The sequence below is a fragment of the Cherax quadricarinatus genome, chromosome 23, assembly GCF_038502225.1.
Source record: "Cherax quadricarinatus isolate ZL_2023a chromosome 23, ASM3850222v1, whole genome shotgun sequence".
NCBI classification, from domain to species: Eukaryota; Metazoa; Arthropoda; class Malacostraca; order Decapoda; family Parastacidae; genus Cherax; species Cherax quadricarinatus.
The window spans coordinates 26,334,249-26,360,847 of NC_091314.1; the positions used below are offsets into that span (position 1 = coordinate 26,334,249).

The window sequence follows — 26,599 nt, forward strand, 5'->3', positions numbered from 1 at the left end:
ACTGTCAAGAGACAAGTATTACCAAGAGTTTCTTGCGAAACTCATATCATTATCATTGTTATAATTATTTTATATTCAGTGGGGAAATCGGTTTGCTCCGAGGAAGGGGGAGGGGAAGGTACCTCTAATTTCTTGGATCAGGAGTCCTTCCCCGGCATCTAGATGTCCCTCCTGAAAGGTCGAGTAACTTATTCTACGCATAAATTTCTTCAAATAAATTGTTGAAGTATGTGAGGTAACGCACGAGTGTGCCGGGGAGACTTGTCAGGTCTGAACAGTCTTGTAGATGGCTTCACATCATTATTATACATTACCAATATTATACAGTCAACTTTTGCAATAGCTCTTACCTAGACTACATTCATAAGTCAACAACAGCTGATCTCTGGTCTCACATCTAGTTCTCATCTCAAGACACCAGCCTACTTTTTATTGGTTTAATTATTTTTGAAGTTCTTACCACATTCTTGAATTTTAGATTGAGAAATACCTATAGCGCAGCTTTTGTAACCCCAGGAATTTTCAAGATGTAGCGAGTAATGGTGGTGCCAGTGATCAAATTTTCACTGAACTAGTGTCTACCTGGTATAGGTTTCTCCGATCCCTCCCCAACCTTCCCCTAGCCTGGTATCCGACCAGACATGATTATATATTGCTACTGGAAAATACTTGGCCAAGATCAGAACTTGCACACTACCATAACCATTTAATCGAGTGGGAGAGACGAGAAGTGGAAAATAAACCCAACGAAAACCAGCGGTACCATATAAAAAGGTTACACAATTAACCCACACATAGAAGAATGAAACTTATGACGAGTTTCGGTCCGATTTGAGCCATTAACTAGTCACACAGAAGCACGAAGAGAAGGAAGCCAATATATATAGGAGGGGGGGGGGCAGGAAGGAGAACGAGAGGTAGAAGCAATGGTGGTAATAGTAGTAATTAGTGCAATAGTGACAGAGGTGGTAATAAGGGAGTAGTGGTAGTGACACAAAGAGTCTAGTGTCACTACCACTATTCTCTTAAGAACATAAGGAACACTGCAGAAGGCCTACTGGCCCATGCCAGGCAAGTCCAGTTTTCCTACCGGTTTAAGCCAATGCCTTAACCTAGTCAGGTCAGTTCACGATCGCTTAAGGAAGGAGCATAGCATCTGACCTAGTAGACAAGCTAGTCAGGTCAAACTCACACCCACCCACACCCACTCATGTATTTATCTAACCTATTTTTAAAACTACACAACGTCTTAGCTTTTATGACGGTACTCGGGACTTTGTCCCACTCATCCACAACTCTATTACCAAACTAGCGTTTTCCTATATCCTTCCTGAATCTGAATTTTTCCAGCTTCAAGCCATTGCTGCGAGTCCTGTCTAGGCTAGATATTTTTAGCACGCCATTTACATCCCCTTTTTTCATTCCTGTTTTCAATTTATACACCTCAATCATATCCCCCCTAATTCTACGCCTTTCTAGAGAGAGCAGATTCAAGGCCCTCAGTTTAATCTCACAGGGAAGATTTCTGATACATGAGATCAACTCTGTCATCCTCCTCTGTACGTTTTCCAGTGCATTTATATCCATTCTGTAATACGGTGACCAGAACTGTGCAGCAAAATCTAAATGAGGGGTAACCAAAGATATACAGAGTTGAAGAACAACCTGAGGACTTCTATTATTTATACTTCTTGATATGAAGCCAAGGATTCTGTTAGCTTTATTGTGAACACTTATGTACTGTTGTCTTGGTTTCAGATCACTGCTAACCAGAACTCTTAATTCCTTTTCGCAATCAGTAAAATTAAGACCTACATTTAGTTTATATATGGCATGTTTATTTTCCTGTCCAACATTCAGAACTTTGCAGTTGTCTATCTTAAACTGCATCCACCACTTTTCCGATCACTGCATCAGTCTATTCAAATCATATTGGAGTGTTCTAATGTCCTCATTAAAATGAACTGGACGGCCTATTTTGGTGTCATCAGCAAGTTTATGTCGCTATTTATTCCCTCATCTACGTCATTTATGTAAATTGTGAACAACAAGGGGCCCAACACTGACCCCTGTGGAACACCGCTTGTGACGTGCGTCCATTCTGATTTCTCCCCATTTATGCAAACTCTCTGCTTCCTATTTGTCAACCATGCCTCTACCCAGGAAAAAATTTCTTCTCCTATTCCGTGTGCCTTAAGTTTCCTCAATAGCCTCTCATGTGGAACTCTGTCGAAAGCCTTACTGAAGTCCATATACACAATATCATATTCAATACCATGATCTTCCTCCTCAAATACCTTAGTGACAAAAGTTATTAAATTCATAAGGCAGGAACGCCCCTTTGCAAAACCATACTGAGAGTCATTAATCAATTTATGCCTTTCAAGAAGGATACGAACTGCCTCGGCAATTATTGATTCCATAAATTTTCCCACTCTGGCGGTAAGGCTTATTATGGCCTACAGTTCAAAGCTAAGAACCTGTCACCTGTGACCACTTGTCTGGCACTATGCCAGTTTGTAGTGATATAATGAAAAGATTTGCCAAAGGTATGCTAAGTTCCTCCTTACATTCCTTTAAAACCCTTGCAAACAGTTCATCAGAGCCTGTGGATTTGTCAGGCTTTAATTTCTCTATTTGTCTGAGGACCATGTCACTAGTTACCCTAATTGTGCATAGTTTATTATTGTCCTGTTTATTATTTCTGGAATTTCGCTAGTATCTTCCTGAGTAAAAACTGAGAGGCAGTAAGTGTTGAAAAGTTCACACATTTCCTTATCACTGTCAGTGTTCTGATCTGAGTTACTCTTAAGTGGGCCTATCTTGTCCCTAATCTTACTATTGTATACCTGAAAGAAACCTTTTGGGTTAGTCTTAAAATCACTTGCGACATTAGCCTTATAATCCCTTTTTGCTTTTCTTATTTCTCTCTTTAATTGAATACATTGATTTAACTGCCCATCCCCTCTTTTGGTACGCCTATATATGCCTCTCTTTTGACCAATGAGATGTTTTAATCTATTGTTTATCCATTTGGGATCATTTTTGTTAGATCTAATTTCCCTACTAGGAACAAAAGTTATCTGGGCATTTATAACTATGCTCTGAAAAACGTCATACTGGCAACCAACACCACCTACCTGACCCAAAGTCAGGTCATCCTAATTTAGCCCACCCAGGTAATTTCTCAGCCCCATGAAGTCGGCCAAGGAAAAGTCTGGAACAGAAACTTGATTGCAGTTATCTGGGTAATTCCGTGTTATATTGAAACCAAGTGATTTGTGATTGCTTTCAGTTATTTGTGATCGCTTTCCCCAAGCTCATCATTAACCTCAAGATTATTTAGTGATTGTTTGCAAGAGCCAAGTCAAGCGGGTTGTTTAATCCAGTTGCTTCTGTCACAAACTGTTTTAAAAAGCAATCCTGAACCGTATCAAGAAAGTCACTAGACTCAAGATTTCCTGTCACATTGTTCCAATCAATTTGTCTAAAGTTAAAATCTCCCATTAATATATTTTCATATGTAGACGCCTTATGAATTTTGTCCCACAGCAGGTTTCTGCACTCTCTATCAAGGCTTGGGGGCCTATAAATCACACCCAAACTTTATTTTTCACGACCCTCGAGAAACTGTAGCCAAACAGATTCCATGTCTGATGTTTCTAATCTTATATCTTGTCTAACACAACAATTTAAATTATCTCTGACTTACATCGCCACTCCACCACCATTCCTGTTGACCCTATCAGTGTGAAATAGTTTATAACCCTGTATGTTGCATTCAGAAGGCACATCCCTATCTTTCAAGTTGAACCAGAACTCCATTATAGCAATAATATCTATATTACCTGCACTTGCAAGTAATCTTAGCTCATCTATCTTATTTCTTAAACTCCTACTATTTGTATAGTAAACTTTAATTAAGGGAGCCAGTCGCTCGTTGCCCTCTAACTCTGTTGAACAACTATTTTGCCTTTACTAGCAACTTTATTTTGAATTTTGTCTTTTAAACATATCCCTGAGGCATCCTGGTAATATCTGCTGTTGTCAACCCTAATACTGCAGCCTGATTGTTTCCCACAGACATCCATACCTCTATAATCCATCAGTTTAAAGTCCTAGAAAAGTCATCAATGACTCCCTAAATCGAACTGGCTAATGCAACCACTCCAGCCCCAGAGAGATGAACCCCATCCCATGCATACATATCATATTTGCCATACAATTTGTCCCAGTTGTCAATGAATGGGATTGCAAGTTCCTGGCAGTACCTGTCTAGCCAGCAATTTATACCAATTGCCCTAGACATCCATTCATTGCCCACTCCCCTTCTAGGCAAGATGTTACATATGATTGGGATCCCTCCCTTAGACCTGACTACATCTATGTCTGACCTGTACTTATTCAGCAGCTCTTACTGCCATCTGTCACTACTGCACTACTATTACTTCCACTACCACTACTTCTACCTCTCCTCCTCCCTGCCCCACCCCCTCTCTTGTATATATATATATATATATATATATATATATATATATATATATATATATATATATATATATATATATATATATATATATATATATATATAGGCTGGGCCAAAAGTAGGCTTATACTTAGTAGGTATGCACTAAACTCCTGCACCTGCTCGGCATTTTCACACTTCCAATACTGCTTTAGTATTGGAATACTGGATTGGAATAATGGTTTCAAATTATGGTTTGGATAAATTAAATCGAAAACGTGAACAAATAGTAAAAGAACTGTAAGCATACTTTTTGCCCACCCTGTATATACTGGCTCCCTCCCTCCGCTCTTCTGTATGACAAGTTAATAGTCAAAGTCGGACCGAAACGTCATAGGTCTAATACTCTTATATGCGGATTATTTGTGAATTGTTTCAGTTACGGTACTGTGCCTTTTTATTCTTAATCTAAAAATTACTTGTAGGCGATTCCGAGGATTACCTCTCAGAAACCTGGTCCAAGCCCTAAAATTCTGACATAACTGTCAACATTTGTAGTTCAATACTCTTCAACCCCAATGGAAATAAGTCACTCTGTCTGACTTTTTTGGGTTATCCCAGGTTCTCTACACATACGCTGCTATGTACGATAATTCTATGTAACTGTATTTGTGTATACCTGAATAAACTTACTTACTAACAGTAAACATAATAAACAGTGTAGGAACAAAGGAAGAAATTTTCAAGAGGATACTGGATTATCACTTGCTATAGTACCAGATCAGAGAAGTAGTAATTGCTATGCGAGCCTGTGGGCAGTTGACAGCAACAGTCTGGTTGGTTGGTCAGTCAACAAAGTAGTGTGGCCTCAAGACAGGGCTACGAGGGTAGAACTCTTGACGTTGGCACTGCAGCTCTTACTGCAACGTAGCCCTAACAGCCCAGAAGATCAGGAAATGATTGAAGGTCAGGGAGGTCATTAGAAATCTTGGGTTTTTAATAATCGTAGAATTACCGGTATCTTTTAGTGTATTTATGCTTTATATTTCACTTGGATTATTTTGCATATTCTACAGTGTCTTTCCTTATCTTGAAATTTTTTAAATGCGAAAATTTTGAACCCGTCCCAATAATATTTTCTAATAATAAATTATATACAGCATGTTTCTCGCCTGACCTCCATGGAGAACAATATGAGATATTTTAAGAGTTTCATAGATTTTATATGTTTGATTTGACGGGGTTGTGAGGCAGGTATGATAAAGCTCATGGGGCAGGGAGAGAGAGGACCTAGTAGCAATCAGCGAAGAGGCGGGGCCAGGAGCTATGAATCGACCCCTGCAACCACAAATAGGTGAGTACAAATAGGCGAGTACACACACACATACAACAGGAGCTGTAACTCGACCCCTGCAACCACAACTAGGTGAGTATACACAAGAATCTTAAAGGACGGACGAACGTTTTATCACTCATCCAACTATTTCTGCAGGACTAACTTTCATTCACAAACTCAACAATGTCTATAGCACCGGCTAACGTTCACTCACTCGTCCATAGCGCGGACTGACGTGTGCTGGATGTGAAGACAACGCAAAGGTCATGTATACGAGGACATAGTAACTGACTGACTGTGCAGCTTATAATTACAAATAGTGGACATAAAGTCAGCCAGTAATGAGTCATTAAGGAACCACCTGATGAACTGGCATATTTTGTGAAACACCTGAACACAAAGCGGTCAAGTCCCTCATCAGGATCTTAAGATTACACAAACGACTGCAACCCGCTCTTACTCGCCTCAGGCATCGTAGGCGGACACAAAGTAAACACCTTTAAGAAACCTACGAGTTTGGCGAGTGTCTTACGGCAAAGCACCATCATTATACAGAGAAGCAAAGTCTGGTGTCTTGGCCACATCCGCGTTCAAGAGATGCCCACTACTTAACCATTAGACGTTCTCGGCGCTGATGTAAACTTGTACACAAACCTTCATATACACCGCATACCTAAGGTACGCCTTCATTATAATGGCACTGTTACGCGTCCAACAGGGATCATACAGCGTCGGAGAAATGGGAAATGATCATGTTTAATCCATGGAAGGAGAAGGTAACTCCAATTCCTTGAATCAACAGCACCCCACCAACATCAAGGCACTTCATTTACATCAAAAGTACCTAACACTGTTGTCATATTATGACAAAGATAGAAGTGTTAGGTGCTTTTCCCTGTAAGGCCATAAAATAGCACAGCATCAACCTACATGCTGTGTCACCCACTCCCGTTATACTCTTCCCTCCTCCTAACAAATCCGGTTCCCCTCTGTAGGATACATGAAATTTCATTTCCATTATATTTCTTGAAATATTCTCTCCATCACTCCCCTTATCCAGTAACTCACCACTGACAAATCCATTTTCTCGCTTCATATCTCTACATTTTTTTTATTCTCGTGAAAATTCCTTTATATGCTTTCTTTTATAACCCTTCAGTGCTATTTTAACTTCCCATATCCCCTCATATACTCTGCCTTCCTTATATAACTCACACATAAAATCCTTTAGGTCAACATTCACTTCACATTAATCATTCCTCTTCCTCCCTGTACCCAGCCAGACTGTTAACGTTAACCGGTAGACTGCGTTCTCTTAGCACCTAAAGCCTGGTTGATCAGGTCATCCACAGAAAGGCCTGATCTGGGACACAGCCGCAGGAGTATCAACCCCTAAAATCGACTACAGGTAAACTCCTATACCCACACACCTCTTGCTTCACACTAGCATTATATTCTTAAATCAATATAATACCTCGTCACTTTCACGCTTAGTTAACATTTCTTCAACACCTCCCACAAGCACTGTCTCCTAAACTGTTCTCTCTTTCAGGCTAATATAAACTACTCCATTTCTCACACTCCACCCTCGTTAAAACGCCGCCCGCCGAGTGGCATTTTTATTTTGGGGAAGATAATGAAATCATAGGGAGCTGATCTGGGGCATAGAGAGCGTGGGGACGACCACCATGTTGTTTCTGGCCAGAAAACTATGGTCTTTCTGGTTTTGTGTCAACAAGTGAGGCACAAATTTCGCAGCCACTCTCCTCACGTTTAAATTTTCAGTCAAAATGAATCGACACGATCCATAATTCGAACAGCACTTGCAATATCCTGTATACGTCCTCACTTTTCCAATACAGGCATCTATTTTTGACTTTGATAGACGACAAAAGCGTTCATCATCCTCAGCTGATGTTCGTCCTGCTTTGAATCGAGAAAACCATTCTAAGATGCTGGAAACAGTCATTAGAGATTCAGGACCTTGTTGACATGATAGCACCACGCAGTTGCTGCAGATTTGTAGGCTGTACATTCATGCTGCGAATACCCGGTTTCACCACATCCCAAAGGTTTATGCCAAATTCTGACCCTATCATCTGCATGTCACAGCATAAATCGCAATTCATCAGATCAGTGATATTTTTTCCAATCATCAACTGTCCAGTTTTAGCAAGCCTGTGGCTACTGCAGCTTCAAATTTTTATTCTTTGCTGACAGGAGTGGAACCCAGTGTGGTCTGCTGCTAAAGCCCATCCACTTCAAGGTTCAACATGTTGTGCATTCAGAGATGCTCTTCTGCATACACCTGTTGTAATGCCTGGTCAATCGAGTTACTTTTGCCTTCACGCCAGCTTGAGCCAGTCTGGCCACTCTCCTCTGACCTCTCATTAACAAGACTTTTTGCCCACAGAACTGCCACTCACTGGATGTTTTTTTTTTTCATACTATTCTCCATAAACTCTGAGAGACTGTTCTGCAAGACAATTCCAGGAGATCAGAGGTTTCTGAAATACTCAAACCACCCCGTCTGGCACCAACAACCATTTCACGGTTGAAGTAGATCACTTTTCTTCCTCATTTTGATGTCTAAACAACTGAACCTCTTCACATGTCTGCACGATTTTTAGGTATTGGGGAACTGTCACATGACTGGCTGATTAGACACTTGCATTAATAAGAAGGTGTACAGGTGTATCTAATAATCACTGAATTAATGTGTGTGTGTGTGTGTGTGTGTGTGTGTGTGTGTGTGTGTGTGTGTGTGTGTGTGTGTGTGTGTGTATGTGTGTGTGTGTGTGTGTGTATGTGTGTGTGTGTGTATGTATATGTGTATGTATGTATGTACGTATGTATGCATGTACGTATGTGTGTGTGTGTGTGTATATATATATATGTATATATATATATATATATATATATATATATATATATATATATATATATATATATATATATATATATATATATATATATATAAAATGTGCCAAATATGTAAAACTTGTGATTTTGGCTTAAATAGCAATGCACTTCTTGCCGAATAGGGCAAGCTAAAATTTGTGTATGCAATAATTTCTCAAAAATCATTCTGAACCTAACGAAAAAATATATATTTCACTGTGTTTCTTAAATTATTGTAAACTTATATAAAAGATATTTAGTTGGATTAGGCTAAATTAAATTGCGCTTGTTACAATAAGGTTAGGTAAGTTTCCTAAATGTCTTTTGGTATAAAATCATTAATTTCCATATTAACATAAGTGAAAAAATATATCTTTAAACGTATAAGAGAAAATTTTATAAAGGACTTAATTTTAAACGAGTTCTTGCTAACTGACCAGTTTTACCTATTTGCCACGACATACATAATTTTTTAACACACAGGCTGAATCCCATCGAGGCAGTGTGACCTAAAAAGAGAACCGAAAGTTTTCGTTTCCAAATTTAGTAATTTATACAGGAGAAAGGGTCACTAGCTCTGTTCCCAGCATTTTAGTCCCTTCTTACTACATGCATGGCTTACGGACGAAGAATTCTTTTCCACTTCCCCATGCAGACAACAGGAAACAAAGAACAAGAACTATTAAGAAAATAGAAACCTCAGATGGGTGTGTAGATATATATGTACGTATATGCATGTGTAGGGTGAGGCAAGTGTAAGTAGAAGTAGCAAGATATACCTGTTATCCCGCATGTTTATGAGAGAAAAAAAAGGCGTGTGTGTGTGTGTGTGTGTGTGTGTGTGTGTGTGTGTGTGTGTGTGTGTGTGTGTGTGTGTGTGTGTGTGTGTGTGTGTGTGTGTGTGTGTGTGTGTACTCACCTAGTTGAGGTTGCGGGGGTCGAGTCCGAGCTCCTGGCCCCGCCTCTTCACTGATCGCTACTAGGTCACTCTCCCTGAGCCGTGAGCTTTATCATACCTCTGCTTAAAGCTATGTATGGATCCTGCCTCCACTACATCGCTTCCCAAACTATTCCACTTACTGACTACTCTGTGGCTGAAGAAATACTTCCTAACATCCCTGTGATTCATCTGTGTCTTCAGCTTCCAACTGTGTCCCCTTGTTACTGTGTCCAATCTCTGGAACATCCTGTCTTTGTCCACCTTGTCAATTCCTCTCAGTATTTTGTATGTCGTTATCATGTCCCCCCTATCTCTCCTGTCCTCCAGTGTCGTCAGGTTGATTTCCCTTAACCTCTCCTCGTAGGACATATCTCTTAGCTCTGGGACTAGTCTTGTTGCAAACCTTTGCACTTTCTCTACTTTCTTCACGTGCTTGGCTAGGTGTGGGTTCCAAACTGGTGCCGCATACTCCAATATGGGCCTAACGTACACGGTGTACAGGGTCCTAAATGATTCCTTATTAAGATGTCGGAATGCTGTTCTGAGGTTTGCTAGGCGCCCATATGCTGCAGCAGTTATTTGGTTGATGTGCGCTTCAGGAGATGTGCCTGGTGTTATACTCACCCCAAGATCTTTTTCCTTGAGTGAGGTTTGTAGTCTCTGACCCCCTAGACTGTACTCTGTCTGCGGCCTTCTTTGCCCTTCCCCAATCTTCATGACTTTGCACTTGGTGGGATTGAACTCCAGGAGCCAATTGCTGGACCAGGTCTGCAGCCTGTCCAGATCCCTTTGTAGTTCTGCCTGGTCTTCGATCGAGTGAATTCTTCTCATCAACTTCACGTCATCTGCAAACAGAGACACCTCAGAGTCTATTCCTTCCGTCATGTCGTTCACAAATACCAGAAACAGCACTGGTCCTAGGACTGACCCCTGCGGGGCCCCGCTGGTCACAGGTGCCCACTCTGACACCTCGCCACGTACCATGACTCGCTGCTGTCTTCCTGACAAGTATTCCCTGATCCATTGTAGTGCCTTCCCTGTTATCCCTGCTTGGTCCTCCAGTTTTTGCACCAATCTCTTGTGTGGAACTGTGTCAAACGCCTTCTTGCAGTCCAAGAAAATGCAATCCACCCACCCCTCTCTCTCTTGTCTTACTGCTGTCACCATGTCATAGAACTCCAGTAGGTTTGTGACACAGGATTTCCCGTCCCTGAAACCATGTTGGCTGCTGTTGATGAGATCGTTCCTTTCTAGGTGTTCCACCACTCTTCTCCTGATAATCTTCTCCATGATTTTGCATACTATACATGTCAGTGACACTGGTCTGTAGTTTAATGCTTCATGTCTGTCTCCTTTTTTTAAAGATTGGGACTACATTTGCTGTCTTCCATGCCTCAGGCAATCTCCCTGTTTCGATAGATGTATTGAATATTGTTGTTAGGGGTACACATAGCGCCTCTGCTCCCTCTCTCAATACCCATGGGGAGATGTTATCTGGCCCCATTGCCTTTGAGGTATCTAGTTCACTCAGAAGCCTCTTCACTTCTTCCTCGGTTGTGTGCACTGTGTCCAGCACTTGGTGGTGTGCCCCACCTCTCCGTCTTTCTGGAGTCCCTTCTGTCTCCTCTGTAAACACTTCTTTGAATCTCTTGAGTTCTTCACATACTTCACGGTCATTTCTTGTTGTCTCTCCTCCTTCCTTCCTTAGCCTGATTACCTGGTCCTTGACTGTTGTTTTCCTCCTGATGTGGCTGTACAACAGTTTCGGGTCAGATTTAGCTTTCGCTGCTATGTCATTTTCATATTGTCTTTGGGCCTCCCTTCTTATCTGTGCATATTCGTTTCTGGCTCTACGACTGTTCTCCTTATTCTCCTGGGACCTTTGCCTTCTATATTTCTTCCATTCCCTAGCACACTTGGTTTTTGCCTCCCTGCACCTTTGGGTAAACCATGGACTCATCCTGGCTTTTTCATTATTCCTGTTACCCTTGGGTACAAACCTCTCCTCAGCCTCCTTGCATTTTGTTGCTACATATTCCATCATCTCATTAACTGGCTTTCCTGCCAGTTCTCTGTCCCACTGAACCCCGTTCAGGTAGTTCCTCATTCCTGTGTAGTCCCCTTTCTTGTAGTTTGGCTTCATTCGTCCTGGCCTTCCTGCTTCTCCCTCCACTTGTAGCTCTACTGTGTATTCGAAGCTTAAAACCACATGGTCACTGGCCCCAAGGGGTCTTTCATATGTGATGACCTCGATATCTGCACTACTCAAGGTGAATACTAAGTCCAGCCTTGCTGGTTCATCCTCTCCTCTCTCTCTTGTAGTGTCCCTTACGTGTTGGCACATGAAGTTTTCCAGTACCACCTCCATCATCTTAGCCCTCCATGTATCTTGGCCCCCATGTGGGTCCAAGTTCTCCCAATCGATCTCCTTGTGGTTAAAGTCACCCATGATCAGGAGCTTTGCCCTGCATGCATGAGCTCTTCTGGCCACTCTAGCCAGTGTGTCAACCATCGCTCTATTGCTCTCGTCATACTCTTGCCTTGGCCTCCTGCTGTTCTGTGTTGGGTTATACATCACTGCTATTACCACCTTGGGACCTCCAGAGTGAAGTGTTCCCGCTATGTAATCACTTTCTTCTCCGCTGTCTCCTCTCTCCAGCTCATCAAAATTCCAGCGATTTTTGATCAGCAACGCCACTCCTCCACCCCCCCTGTTCCCTCTGTCTTTCCTCAGGATTTGGTATCCCGTTGGAAAGATGGCATCTGTTATCATACCTGTAAGCTTGATTTCTGTGAGAGCTATGATGTCCGATGATGCTTCTTTGACTCTTTCATGCCACTCCTCCCACTTATTTGTTATTCCATCAGTGTTTGTATACCATACCTTCAGTTTCCTTTCCAACACTGTGGTTTGGGGGGCCTGTGAGGGTGGGAGACCTGGTGGCATACTGTGGGATTCTATAGCTCGGTGTTGGGTGGAGGCTGTGAGTATGGATTGTAGTGTGTGTTGGGATGGTGTGATAGGTTGTATGGTTCCGAGAATAGTTGTGTGTGCGCTTGCCCTTGCTGTTCTGTTCTGCTCTGACTGACCTCTGCTAGTTCCATCCTTGTCTCTTTTCCTAGCTCCTTTCGCTTTTTTGTCCTCTCCCTCAGCTGCTGTCGTTCCGATTTTGTTCTGTCTGTACTCACCTATTTGTACTCACCTATTTGTGGTTGCAGGGGTCGAGTCATAGCTCCTGGCCCCGCCTCTTCACTGATTGCTACTAGGTCCTCTCTCTCCCTGCTACATGAGCTTTATCATACCTCACCTTAAAACTATGTATGGTTCCCGCCTCCACTACTTCACTTTCTAGACTATTCCACGACTTGACTACTCTATGACTGAAGAAATACTTCCTAACATCCCTTCGATTCATCTGAGTCTTCAACTTCCAATTGTGACCTCTTGTGTCTGTGTCCCATCTCTGGAACATCCTGTCTTTGTCCACCTTGTCTATTCCCCGCAGTATTTTATATGTCGTTATCATGTCTCCCCTGACCCTCCTGGCCTCCAGTGTCGTCAGGCCGATTTCCCTCAACCTTTCTTCGTAGGACAATCCCCGTAGCTCTGGGACTAGTCTTGTTGCAAACCTTTGCACTTTCTCTAATTTCTTGACGTGCTTGATTAGGTGTGGATTCCAAACTGGTGCTGCATACTCCAGTATGGGCCTGACGTAAATGGTATACAGTGTCTTGAACGACTCCTTACTGAGGTATCGGAACGCTATCCGTAGGTTTGCCAGGCGCCCGTATGCTGCAGCAGTTATCTGATTTATGTGCGCCTCAGGAGATATGCTCGGTGTTATACTCACCCCCAGATCTTTTTCCTTGAGTGAGGTTTGCAGTCTTTGGCCATCTAAACTATATTGTGTCTGCGGTCTTCTTTGCCCTTCCCCAATCTTCATGACTTTGCATTTGGCAGGGTTAAACTCAAGGAGCCAGTTGCTGGACCAGGCTTGCAGCCTGTCCAGGTCTCTTTGTAGTCCTGCCTGATCCTCATTCGATTTGATTCTTCTCATTAACTTCACATCTGCAAACAAGGACACTTCTGAGTCTATCCCTTCCGTTATGTCGTTCACATATACCAAGAACAGCACAGGTCCTAGGACTGACCCCTGTGGAACCCCGCTTGTCACAAGCGCCCACTCTGACACCTCGTCACGTACCATGACTCGTTGTTGCCTCCCTGTCAGGTATTCTCTGATCCATTGCAGTGCCTTTCCTGTTATGTGTGCCTGATCTTCTAGCTTTTTCAGTAACCTCTTGTGAGGAACTGTGTCAAAGGCCTTTTTGCAGTCCAAAAAAATGCAGTCGATCCACCCCTCTCTCTCTTGTCTTACTTCTGTCACCTTGTCATAAAACTCTAGTAGATTTGTGACACAGGATTTTCCTTCCCTGAAACCATGCTGGTTGTCAATTATACACTTGTTTCTTTCCAGGTGCTCCACACTCTGTGTGTGTGTGTGTGTGTGTGTGTGTGTGTGTGTGTGTGTGTGTGTGTGTGTGTGTGTGTGTGTGTGTGTGTGTGTGTGTGTGTGTGTGTGTGTGTGTGCGCGCGTGCGTATACTCACCTAATTATGGTTGCAGAGATTGATTTATAGTTCCTGGCCCCGCCTCTTCACGGGTCGCCCCTAGGTCCATTCTCTCCCTGCTCCATGACCTTTCTCACACCTCTTAATTAAAGCTATGTATGGTACCTGCCTCCACTACCTCACTTTCCAGACTATTCCACTTCCTGACAACTCAATGAATGGAGAAATACTTCCTAATATCTCTATGACTCATCTGAATCTTCAACTTCCAATTGTGACCCCTTTGTAGTCGTGTCCCATCTCTGGAACATCCTGTCTCTGTTCACCTTCTCAATTCCCCTCAGTATTTTATATCGTTATCATGTCCCTCCTGTCCTCCAGTGTCGTCAGGTCGAGTTCCCTTTACCTCTCCTCGTAGGACATGCCCCTTAGGTCCGGGACTAGTCTCGTTGCAAACCTTTGCACTTTCTCTAGTTTCCTGATGTGGCCAGGTGTGGGTTCCAAACTGGAGCTGCATACTCCAAAATGGGCCTGACGTATATGGTGTACAGGGTCCGGAACGATAACTAAACCCGTAGGATTATACAGCGCATGTGGGCGATGGAAGGTATTTAGGCTCAATTTAAGGAACCAGAGCACAGATCCAATCCCCTAGATCAAGAGCCCCTCACCAGCATCAAGAAACCTCCCTTGAGGGGACTCCTTACTGAGATGTCGGAATGCTATTCTTAGGTTCGCTTGTCACCCATACGCTGCAACAGTTATTTAATTGATGTGCGCCTCAGGAAATGTGCTCGGTATTATACAGACTCAAAGATCCTTTTCCCTGAGTGAGGTTTGTAGTTTTTTGCCCCTTAGACTGTACTCCGTCTGCGGTCTTCTTTACCTTTCCCCGATCTTCATGACTGTGTGTGTGTGTGTGTGTGTGTGTGTGTGTGTGTGTGTGTGTGTGTGTGTGTGTGTGTGTGTGTGTGTGTGTTAGACTATGATTTACCTGCGACTGGTTTCAAGGGTTCTACCAGAGCAGCAGCCCGTGTCCTGTTTGGTCAATCAGGTTATTTATGATAGTCCCCTGCAGGTGCACACAACCATGACAATCCGGACTGATCTGGAACTTACAGAAAAGGATGTCCAGCTGTTTCTTGAAAAATTCTACATTAAAAATACTGCTGAAAAAGTAACAACAGAAATACTTGAGCACTTCGGTGCATTTACTCACAAACCTGCTTCCTCCTAGGATGTGTGTGTAAAGACGTGAAAACTCTCAGGCATTTCCATTTACATATTTTTCACTGGTATTTTTTCATATTTGTAGTCCAGCATTTTCTTATTATTTCTCCCTCCCCTCCACACCCAACCCCCTGCCTGTCAGCCTGCACCTACCTCCCCCCCCCCAACACACACAAAAGGGTCAGCACTCAGACCAATACTGTTTCTTGTGAATGTGAATATAACACAGGAAATCGACTCAGGGCTGTCCTTCCTAGCAGATGTAAAACTAATGATAAGAATACAAACAGGAGTAGAACAGGAAAAGCTACAAATGTATCTAACAAGCTGCATGACTGGTGTAATAAGCGGCTATTTTAATATAACCCCAGGATGTGCAAAGGTATAAAAATCGGAGGTCAAAGACGTCCGAGACTGTACGGGTTCAGAGAACAATGGTAGCAAATCTTACCTTACCTAATCTTCCTGAAACAGAAGGACCTCGGGGTGAGCAAAGTCCCGTGAATTTCGCTTGAGGCGCACATCAACACAATATCCAATGCAACAAACGCGAGACTGTCAAATTTAAGGGCAGCCTTCAGGAATATCAACAAGAAGGCATTCACAACCTTAGAGTATCTTAGAACATGCACCCCTAGTATGGAACACGCATCTGGTAAAGCATGTAAAATTGGAGTAAGTGCAAAGGTCTGCAACAAAACTAGTACCACAGCTGAGAGATATGAACTAAGAGGAGAGGCTAGAGGAGCTAAACCTGACGGCACTAGATGACAGAAGGACCAAAGATGACATGATTATGGCGTACATCATAATGAGAGAAACTGACACGGAGAGTGAGAGAGACCATAGCTGGAAGTTAAAAGCACAAATGAAATACAAGGAAATACTTCTTTAGCCAGGAAGTAGAACAATCTACTCAACGAAGTGATAGAGGCGAATCCATACACAGCTTTAGGAATAAGTATGACTGGGCTCACGCAGCCAGGAGTGTGTGAAACCTTAGCGGACAGCCGAGAAACGGGGCCAGGTGCTGAGAATCGACCCTTGCAACCACAATTAAGTTAGTAAAATTAAATGCGCGCACATCCCTCCCCCACACAGTAACGTACCAAATAATCCAAGTTTATAAGATTAACAAGGTTGCAGGTGGCAGACAGGTTCAAGTGTTGGTCTGCTGAATAAGTTCGGCTTACCAGTCTCACCTCATATTTTAGTATAAGCATAACTTCACAAAATATTCAAAATAAAGGAGATCAAAATATTTGTCTTAATCTTACCATAGTTGTCAAGTTGGCAGAGATATGTCGCAGCAGCTGCCCTCACCTGCAACACAAAAAAACTGTCACACATTGTCGCATGTTACCATGACCAACACCTGCCACAAACATGTTGCCACATACAATACCTGCCATACAATCACCCGTTGTTACACGCAATGCATTATTATATTATTGTTATTATTATGGGGAGCGCTAAACCCGTAGGGATTATAGAGAGCCTGAGAGAGGGGGGGGATGGAAGGTATTCAGGCTCAATTCAGGGAACCATAAGACAGATTCAATTCCCAAGATCAAGAGCCCCTCACCAGCGTCAAGGAACCTTCCCTTGAGGGGTCACGCCATGCAAACATATACAGAAAGAAAAAGAAGCCATTCACCCCAACACACCTGCTCACGATACCCCAACACACCTGCTCACCATACCCCAACACACCTGCTCACGATACCCCAACACACCTGCTCACCATACCCCAACACACCTGCTCACCATACCCTAACACCTGCTCACCATACCCCAACACCTGATCACCATACCCCAACACACCTGCTCACCATACCCCAACACACCTGCTCATCATACCCCAACACACCTGCTCACCATACCAGAACACACCTGCTCACCATACCTCAACACACCTGCTCACCATACCCCAACACACCTCACCATACCCCAACACACCTGCTCACCATACCCCAACACACCTGCTCACCATACCAGAACACACCTGCTCACCATACCCCAACACACCTGCTAACCATATCCCAACACACCTGCTCACCGTACCCTAACACACCTCACGATACCCCAACACACCTGCTCACGATACCCTAACACACCTGCTCACCATACCCCAACACACCTGCTCACCATACCCCAACACACCTGCTCACCATACCCTAACACCTCACGATACCCCAACACACCTGCTCACGATACCCCAACACACCTGCTCACCATACCCCAACAAACCTGCTCACCATACCCAACACCTGCTCACCATACCCCAACACACTTGCTCACCATACCCCAACACACCTGCTCACCGTATCCCAACACACCTGCTCACCATACCCCAACACACCTCCTCACGATACCCCAACACACCTGCTCACCATACCCCAACACACCTGTTCACCATACCCCAACACACCCGTTCACGAAACCCCAACACACCTGCTCACCATACCCCAACACACCTGCTCACCATACCCCAACACACCTCACCATACCCCAACACACCTGCTCACCATACCCCAACACACCTGCTCACCATACCCCAACACACCTGCTCACCATACCCCAACACATCTGCTCACCATACCCCAACACACCTGCTCACCATACCCCAACACACCTGCTCACCATACCCCAACACACCTATTCACCATACCCCAACACCTGCTCACCATACCTCAACACACCTGCTCACCATACCCAACACACCTGCTCACCATACCCCAACACCTGCTCACCATACCCCAACAAACCTGCTCACCATACCCCAACACACCTGATCATACCCAACACACCTACTCACCATACCCCAACAAACCTGCTCACCATACCCCAACACACTTGCTCATCATACCCCAACACATCTGCTCACCATACCCCAACACACCTGCCCACCAAACCCTCAACACACCTGCTCACCATACCCCAACGCACCTGCTCACCATACCCCAACACACCTGCTCACCATACCCCAAACACACCTGCTCACCATACCCCAAACACATCTGCTCACCATACTCCACACATGCTCACCATACCCCCAACACACCTGTTCACCATACCCTCAACACACCTGCTCACCATAATCAAACACCTGCTCACCATACCCCCAACATACTTGCTCACCATAGCCCCAACACACCTGCTCACCATACCCCCAACACACCTGCTCACCATAGCCCCAACACACCTGCTCACCATACCCCCAACACACCTGCTCACCATAGCCCCAACACACCTGCTCACCATACCCCAACACACCTGCTCACCATAGCCCCAACACACCTGCTCACCATACCCCCAACACACCTGCTCACCATAGCCCCAACACACCTGCTCACCATACCCCAACACACCTGCTCATCATACCCCAACACACCTGCTCACCATACCCCAACACCTCACCATACCTCAAACACACCTGCTCACCATACCCCAACACACCTGCTCACCATACCCCAACACCTGCTCACCATACCAACATACTTGCTCACCATAGCCCCAACACACCTGCTCACCATACCCCAACACACCTCACCATAGCCCCAACACACCTGCTCACCATACCCCCAACACACCTGCTCACCATAGCCCCAACACCTGCTCACCATACTCCCAACACACCTGCTCACCATAGCCCCAACACACCTGCTCACCATACCCCAACACCTGCTCACCATACCAACATACTTGTTCACCATAGCCCCAACACACCTGCTCACCATACCCCCAACATACCTGCTCACCATAGCCCCAACACACCTGCTCACCATACTCCCAACACACCTGCTCACCATACCCCAACACACCTGCTCACCATAGCCCCAACACACCTGCTCGCCATACCCCCAACACACCTGCTCACCATACCCCAACACACCTGCTCACCATACCCCCAACACACCTGCTCACCATACCCCCAACACACCTGCTCACCATACTCCCAATCTAATAAGAGTAAAACCCCAACAGATATAAACCCAAGCATATATCCCCCAAGCAAGTTAATAACCAATTACCAGCACTCAACGATAAAATTAATAATATAACTGCTAACATGACTAAAAAAAAAACAAAAATTCAAATATTGCCATACCAAGTTAAAATAAACAGCATCAGCTAAAAAGTCTCGTAAAAGGTTCCAGAGATCCCTACGATGAAAGTGGAAAGGACTAAGCTGTGGGCAAACTTAAAATTTGCTCCACATTTTAAGGAAGGAGGGAACGAGGGGAGAGGGTCAGGAGCGTCTGCAAACAGGTGAGATGTGTGTGCCCAATTTTTTGTTTACAGTGTATCATCGTTAAGTGATGATTACTGAAAAAGGAGGGGCAAACTCGCGTCCTGCCAAACCTCACATAACTTGCTTCTCGAATAGAGCCCGCCGGCCCCGCCAAGGACATCTGTGTCTAAGGTACTCCATCGGAGACTGGAAAACATCGCATCAGGGAAACAAGAAACTTTTGAGAGAACATAATGTATCACAAACAACGAGTTTGGATGTTGTATGTGAATGGGGTCTGAAAAAAAATAGTTCAAAGCACTGTTTGCGCCACAAACAAAAATCTTTAACAGGTCGCCGGAAACTGGGTAATTACCAAAAATATGGAAAAACAGTGACTAAATCAATATGCAAGAAAACAGACCTGGAGCGCTGAACTACAGACCTGCATCACTGATAAGCATATTATCTAAGGTAAGGAAGAAGATAAGAAGGAAAATGGTGGAGCATCTGGAGAACAGAGAATATATTATAATAACCATCACATGTTTGGAGAAGGAAAGTTCTCTCTCACGACCCTACTAGAACATAATCATAGAAGGGTGCGCGGACTGTGTATTCCTGGACTGTAAAAAAAAAATCGATATCATATCACGGAAAAGGGTGATCTACAAACTTGAAGAGCAAACAGGAATAACGGAGAGTGCGCCAAAGAGATCAAATAAAACCTAAATGAAAGGAGTGAGTGTATGGGGTCAGAGAGGATGCATCAGGATGGGCAGACGAGTTATGGTGGCATTAGTGCTGGTGGTGGTTACCTGTAGTTGCTTCCATAGGTCACAGTCTTCACGGCCCCGGTCCCTGACCAGGTTTCCTGGCCTGATCGATCAGGCTGCCAGTGCCCGCAACCCAAAATCCAATGTATGCACCATAGCTCGGCTGATCAGTAAATGATATGAGGAATTTGTAGAGCTTGAAGACAGCTAGGGGGGGGGGGTTGTTGGTAATTCCCCTTATGTATGAAGGGAGGGTATTGAAGAGTCGTGGTCCCTTTACTCTTTGGCAATGGTGCTGGTAGAATTCATGATGGCTGTTAATTAATAGTAGTAGTAAAAGTGGTGGGGTTTAGGGTTGGGAGATGGGTGGGAATAAAGGTAGGGGGGTGGGTGGTTATTGCGTCATCGTTGGTGTCCAGTTGGCACCCCTACACCCTGAGGCTGCCAACAATGCACCACACCACGCCCACCACTACACCCTAAACCACGCCCACCACTGCACCTTAAGCCATGCCCAGTACTACATCCTAAATCACGCCCACCACTGCACCTTAAACCATGCCCAGTACTACATCCTACATCACGCCCACCACTGTACCCTAAACCATGCCCAGTACATCCTAAATCACGCCCACCACTACACCCTACACCACACCCATCAAGACACCCTAAACTAGGTCTACAAACAACGCCTACTGCTCTTCTTCATTCCAACTATTGCATCCTTCACTGCAGTAAGGTGTTATGGCAGAGTGTACACTACTGACCTCACCTTGGATACTTCTCCATAAATACTATCAAATTATACTATATATATATACTATCAAATTTAGCCATCTCCGTGAGTGTATATACAAGGTGAGGAGCTTCCAGCACTTCACATACTGTATTGAGACTCGAAAATATTTTTCTACATTTTCTGAGATTAGGCCAGGTTTCAAGATTTACTCTTGAAGCCTGGTCTAAGATCATACTTCATTGTTGACCGCTTGATCCAGCAGCCTATTGCTGTCGGCACTCCTCAAGCCTACACGACAATTACAACCTGGCTGATCTGATGCTATCTTTAACTTTTTTATGAAGTGGAAAGGTAAGCAAGTGAAAGGCCTCAGTTATATGCCCTAAAGTCGCAGTTAGCGGACATTCTATGATTAAGACCCGGGACAGGAAATACTTGTTCTGTTTCCTGACGAATAAAACACTAACACTACCATTATTACTAGGTGTTTACCTACTACCTCCGTTATATGAAACATGAGGACATAAAAACAGAGGAACACTGCATTAAGCCTACCAACCCATGTTACGTAGGTCCAACTCACACCCATCCACACCTGCACATATACTCGTTCAACCTATATTTATAGTTACCCAAAGTTGTTGCCTCACTGACATTACCTGGGAGTTTGTTCCAACTTATCCACAAGTCTACTGCCAAACCAGTACTTCCGTATATCATTTCCAACTCGAAATTGGTCCAACTTGAATGGGTTTGACTTCTGTTTTGGCTGAATATTTTCAGCACGTTCTACCCGTTTCCAAATAATACAAACTCTGTGCCTTCACTTTATCTTTGTAAGAAAGATTTCTGACGCATGGGATCAACTTCCTCATCCCTCTCTGCATGTTTTCGAGCGCATTCATCTCCATCCTGTGATATGGAGACCAGAACTAAGCAGCATAATCTAGACGAGGTCTTACCAAGGATGGAACAAGAGAGACATCGTATAAAGTGATCCATTACTGACAACATATCGCCCACACAGTGGGCTTTATCAAGTCACAAACACTGACTTGATAAAGCCAACCGAGCGAGCAAAGCGTTGCCAACAGAGGACTGCATTATACTGTATTTGTCTTTTTCCATCGTGTCGGTATTTTGTATCATTTGCCTATATCTTAACAAGGACATATAAAGTTGAGATATAACCTACCCAAACTAATACTTCCCTACATCTTTTCTAAATCTAAACTTATCCAATTTGAATCCATTATTTTCAGTTTTCTCGAAAGGATATCCTCAGAACCTTATTTATATATCCTTATTTATGCCCATCTTCTATTTATACACTTCAATCATGTCTCCCTCCATGCTACGTCTTACCAGAGAATGTAGGTTTAGGGATCTTAATTTATCTTCGCACGATATGATTTCCTATGCAGTGGATTAACTTTGTCATTCTTCTTTGAATGTTCTCTAGTGATTTACGCCCGTTTGTAGTATGAAGACCAGAAATGAGCTGAATAATGATGTGTTGAACAGTAATATAACCTCTGGACTCCTGTTATACTTCTTGATATAAATCCCAGTAAATCTGTTTGCCTTATTATGTACGCTTAGGCATTGCTGTCTTGTCTTCAGTTTACTGCTTACAAAAACTCCCAAGTCCTTTTCACATTCTGTAAGGTCAGTTCTATATTATTTAGTTTCTAAGTGCTAGGATTATTTACAATCCCGAGCTTTAGGACTTTGCATTTATTTACAGTGAGCTGCAACTGCCACTTGTCTGACCACGAAATGAGCTTGTCTAAATCCTGCTGAAGTTCGGTGGCATCCTCCTCTGAACGTATTATCCTACCTATTTTTGTGTCGTCAGCGAATTTGCTCATATCACTTGTTATTCCCTCGTCAAGGTCATTAATGTATATTATGAACAACAATGGGCATAAAAACTGATTCTTGTGGAACGCCACTTGTGACTGAACCCCCACTCAGATTTCATCCCATTTATGCAAACTTTGTTTCTTGTTGGCAAGACAAGCCTCGATCCATGGCAGGACTTCCCCCCACCCTCTCAACTTTCGTTAACAGTTTTTTTTTGTGTGTGTGGTACTCTATCAAAAGCTTTACTAAAATCCAAATAAACAATATCATAATCTTTTTCATAATCAACTGCCTCAAAGCCAGTAACTTAGACAGGAACGGCTCCTCGTGAATCCATGATGAGTATCATAAATCAAATTATATCTATCACGATGGCTACTTATAATATCAGCTGTAATTGACTAATAATTTGCCTACAATTGAGGTCAGGCTTACTGGGCGGTAATTTGACGGTAATGACTTATCTCCTGCTATAAAAATAGGAATTATATTAACAATTTTCAACATCTCGTACACTACACCTGTTTGAAAAGATATATTAAAAAGGTTAACGGTTCACAAAGTTTCATTTTGCACTCTTTGATAAAGAACCATTGAAAAAAAGTTCATCAGAGCCTGGGGACTTATTTTACTCTAGACGGTCAACCTGATTGATTATCATATCTCTAGTGACTGGCATTACAAAATTTATTTTCTTAAGACTCTCCACAATAATTAATTACTAAGATATCGTTTGTGTCTTCTTGAGTGAAATCCGAGAGGAAATAATTATTAAAAGTCGAGCTCATTTCACTCTCATTATCAATAATCTGTCCAAAGTAAGTTTTCAGAGGATCTGGCTTGTCTCTAACGATTGTTCTATATTGAAAAAAACCTTTATGGCTTGTTTTCGAACCCTTAGCAACTTTAATTTCACAGTTTTGTTTATAATTTCTTACCCCTCTTTTTTTTTTACCTTCCCTCTTAATGTGATATATTCATTCATAAGATGACCCTTACCTCTTTTGATACGCCTATAAATAACTTTCTTCTACCTTAAAAGATGTTTGAGCATATTGTTCATCCATTTTGGATCATTTCTATTCGATCTTATTATTATACACGGAATAAATGGTCTTTGGGCAGCGTGTATAGTGTTTAGAATACTGTCATATTGATAGCTGTCTTCGTTACCCCAGTCCACAAATGATAGATGTTCTCTAAACCCATTTTAATTTAAGCGAAAATCTAGGACCCCTCACTGAATTATCCCTAATATCATATTTCCATTCAATGTTGAAGGTAATCGATTTGTGGTCGCTCGTGCCACGTTCCTCTGTAATCCCTAGATTATTAACAAGGGTATCCGTGGTTTGGAAAGACACGTAAGAAAACTCTATGACATATTTATTAGAAAACGTTTCGGGCCTGGGTCCTTGATCATTTCTAACATACAGAGGTAGAAAGAATATTTGGGCGGAGAGTGAGGTGTGAGTGACTCATGGTGACCTGAAGAATGCCATGTGGGATGAGGAGGAGTAGACGATGAGATCATGCGACTCCTGTGTTGTTGGGTTGGTGGTAACGTTTTAGAAATTTTGTGGTTTCCAGTGTTACGTTCTATTGTGTCGGTAACGGCGATTAGCGAGGCTTCTAGACACCGTCGGCTTCTGAGGTCTGGTTCGGTGAGAACAAGTTGTGCCTCATCCCAGTTCTCAAATGCCCCGTGGAGTCTCTGTGGAGGACAGAGGTGTACCTTCAATCGTCTCTGTTACAGGCACTTCGATGCTCGTTCAGGCGGACCGCAAGATCTCTGCCTGTCTCGCCTAATATTTCTTGAGACAAAATCCACAGGGAATGGTGTAGATGCCTGCTGTGGAAGTTAGAGGCGTGGGGCTGCGTTTCGTAGTGAGGTCTTTGATAGATGATGTGTTTATGGTGCAAACGTTGATGTTACTCTTAGCAAGTGCCCGGGCGAGTATTCGTGGCAACATCACATGGGAGCACTATGAACTGCTTAGAGGGCTGTTCCACGGGCGGTTTGTTGAGGATAGCTTGTGCCTCGAGTCTGTAACCTCAACTGCTTTAAAAACAATCCTGAATTACCTCTAGGAAGTCGTTTGACTCTAAATTCTCAGTCAAGGAATTCCAATCAACTTCACCAAATTTAAAGTCTCCTAGAATTACTACGTTATTGTGCCTTGTAGCCTTAATGATTACCTCCCGAAGTAGTCTCCCTTGGTCTCTATCCAAGTTTGGGGGACGGTATATCACGCCTAAATTTAATCAGTCATGCCCCTCCGAAAATTCTACCCGGACAGACTCCTGTTTGTTGCTTCAGTCTTTATACCGTTTTTATGCAGCAGTTCAAGTGTTCTCGGACATATAGTGCCAACCCACCTCCCTTCCCGTTATTTCTATCAATGTGGAACAACTTGAAATACTGAATGTGGTATTCGGCAGGCACGTTCTGACTCTTTAAATTAAACCAGGTCTCAGTTATTGCAAATACACCAATGTTACCAACATATGACTAATCTCAACTTGTCCATCTTGTTTCTGGCGCTAGAACTTTTTGTGTAAATTGAGAAACCCTCTCTTCACTTTCCTCTCCATGTTCATCGCTGCTCCTCCAGTATCTATGCTGCTGCCCTTACTACCTATTGCCATCGATTTTTCATTATTAACCAATAAACCTACCTCATCCTATTAGCTATATTGCGAACACTTACACAGTTGTCTTGGTTTTAAAGTACTGCTAATCAGAACTTCAAAATCTTTTTCATATTAGGGTTGACTGAGAGCTACATTATTTAGTTTATAAATGCCATAGTTATTTTTTTTACTAGGATTAGAATCTTACACCTTTCTGCATTCAATGATATCTGTTATTTCTCCGACCACATAAACCTATCTAGATCAGTCTGTTTTAGTGTCATCGGCAAACTTATTAATGTTGCTAGTTATTCCCTTCATCTATGTCGTTTATGTATATTGTGACCAAGGGGTCCCAATACTGACCCCTAAGGAATGTCAATGGTATTCAATACAGACAAGATGATGAATGAGACACGTGTGCAACATCTGGGTCTCTTTACTTGTATACGTTCAGCCATCCAGTGGCTTTATCAATACAATATATGGACATGATATGAAGACTGTAGAAATAAATACAGCAGATATGTGCCTAATTCATCACAAGTGGTTGAGTCCCCAGGTTACACTTCAACTTTACATATCATTGGTAAGGCCTCATTTAGAGTAGGAGTAGGGGACAGAGGGTTTGCTTTCCTGAACATCATGAACGGTAATGGGATCAATCCTATTATCTGTCTCAGTGCTGGAGGCAATGTAGGCAAATGCAGAAGTGAGGATTTAGAAGGTACAGGACAGCAATAGACATAATTAGGAAGAAAAGGGGGGCGCCCTGTTATATGTGGCATTTTGCCAAGAAAGGGTGATGGAAATTAATGGTTGTCCAGAGCAATTGGTATTAATTGTTGGCTGGACAAACACTGTAAGGATAATGCAGTACCATTCATTGACAACTGGGACAACTTCT

General features: G+C 43.2%; 1 protein-coding gene across 10 annotated transcripts in view; it reads right to left on the reverse strand.

The window, feature by feature from the left end:
• LOC128685725 (mitogen-activated protein kinase kinase kinase 7-interacting protein 3 homolog) overlaps positions 1–26,599 on the reverse strand; it is a 639,350-nt gene that overhangs the window by 298,891 nt on the left and 313,860 nt on the right. For 7 of the 10 annotated variants that reach the window (XM_070088020.1, XM_070088024.1, XM_070088022.1 and 4 more), the window contains one exon: positions 16,721–16,766. The exons of the other annotated variants lie outside the window; for them this stretch is intronic. The gene's annotated coding sequence lies outside the window, so the exon portion shown is untranslated. The remainder of the gene's footprint in view (positions 1–16,720; positions 16,767–26,599) is intronic. 10 annotated transcript variants of the gene reach the window in all.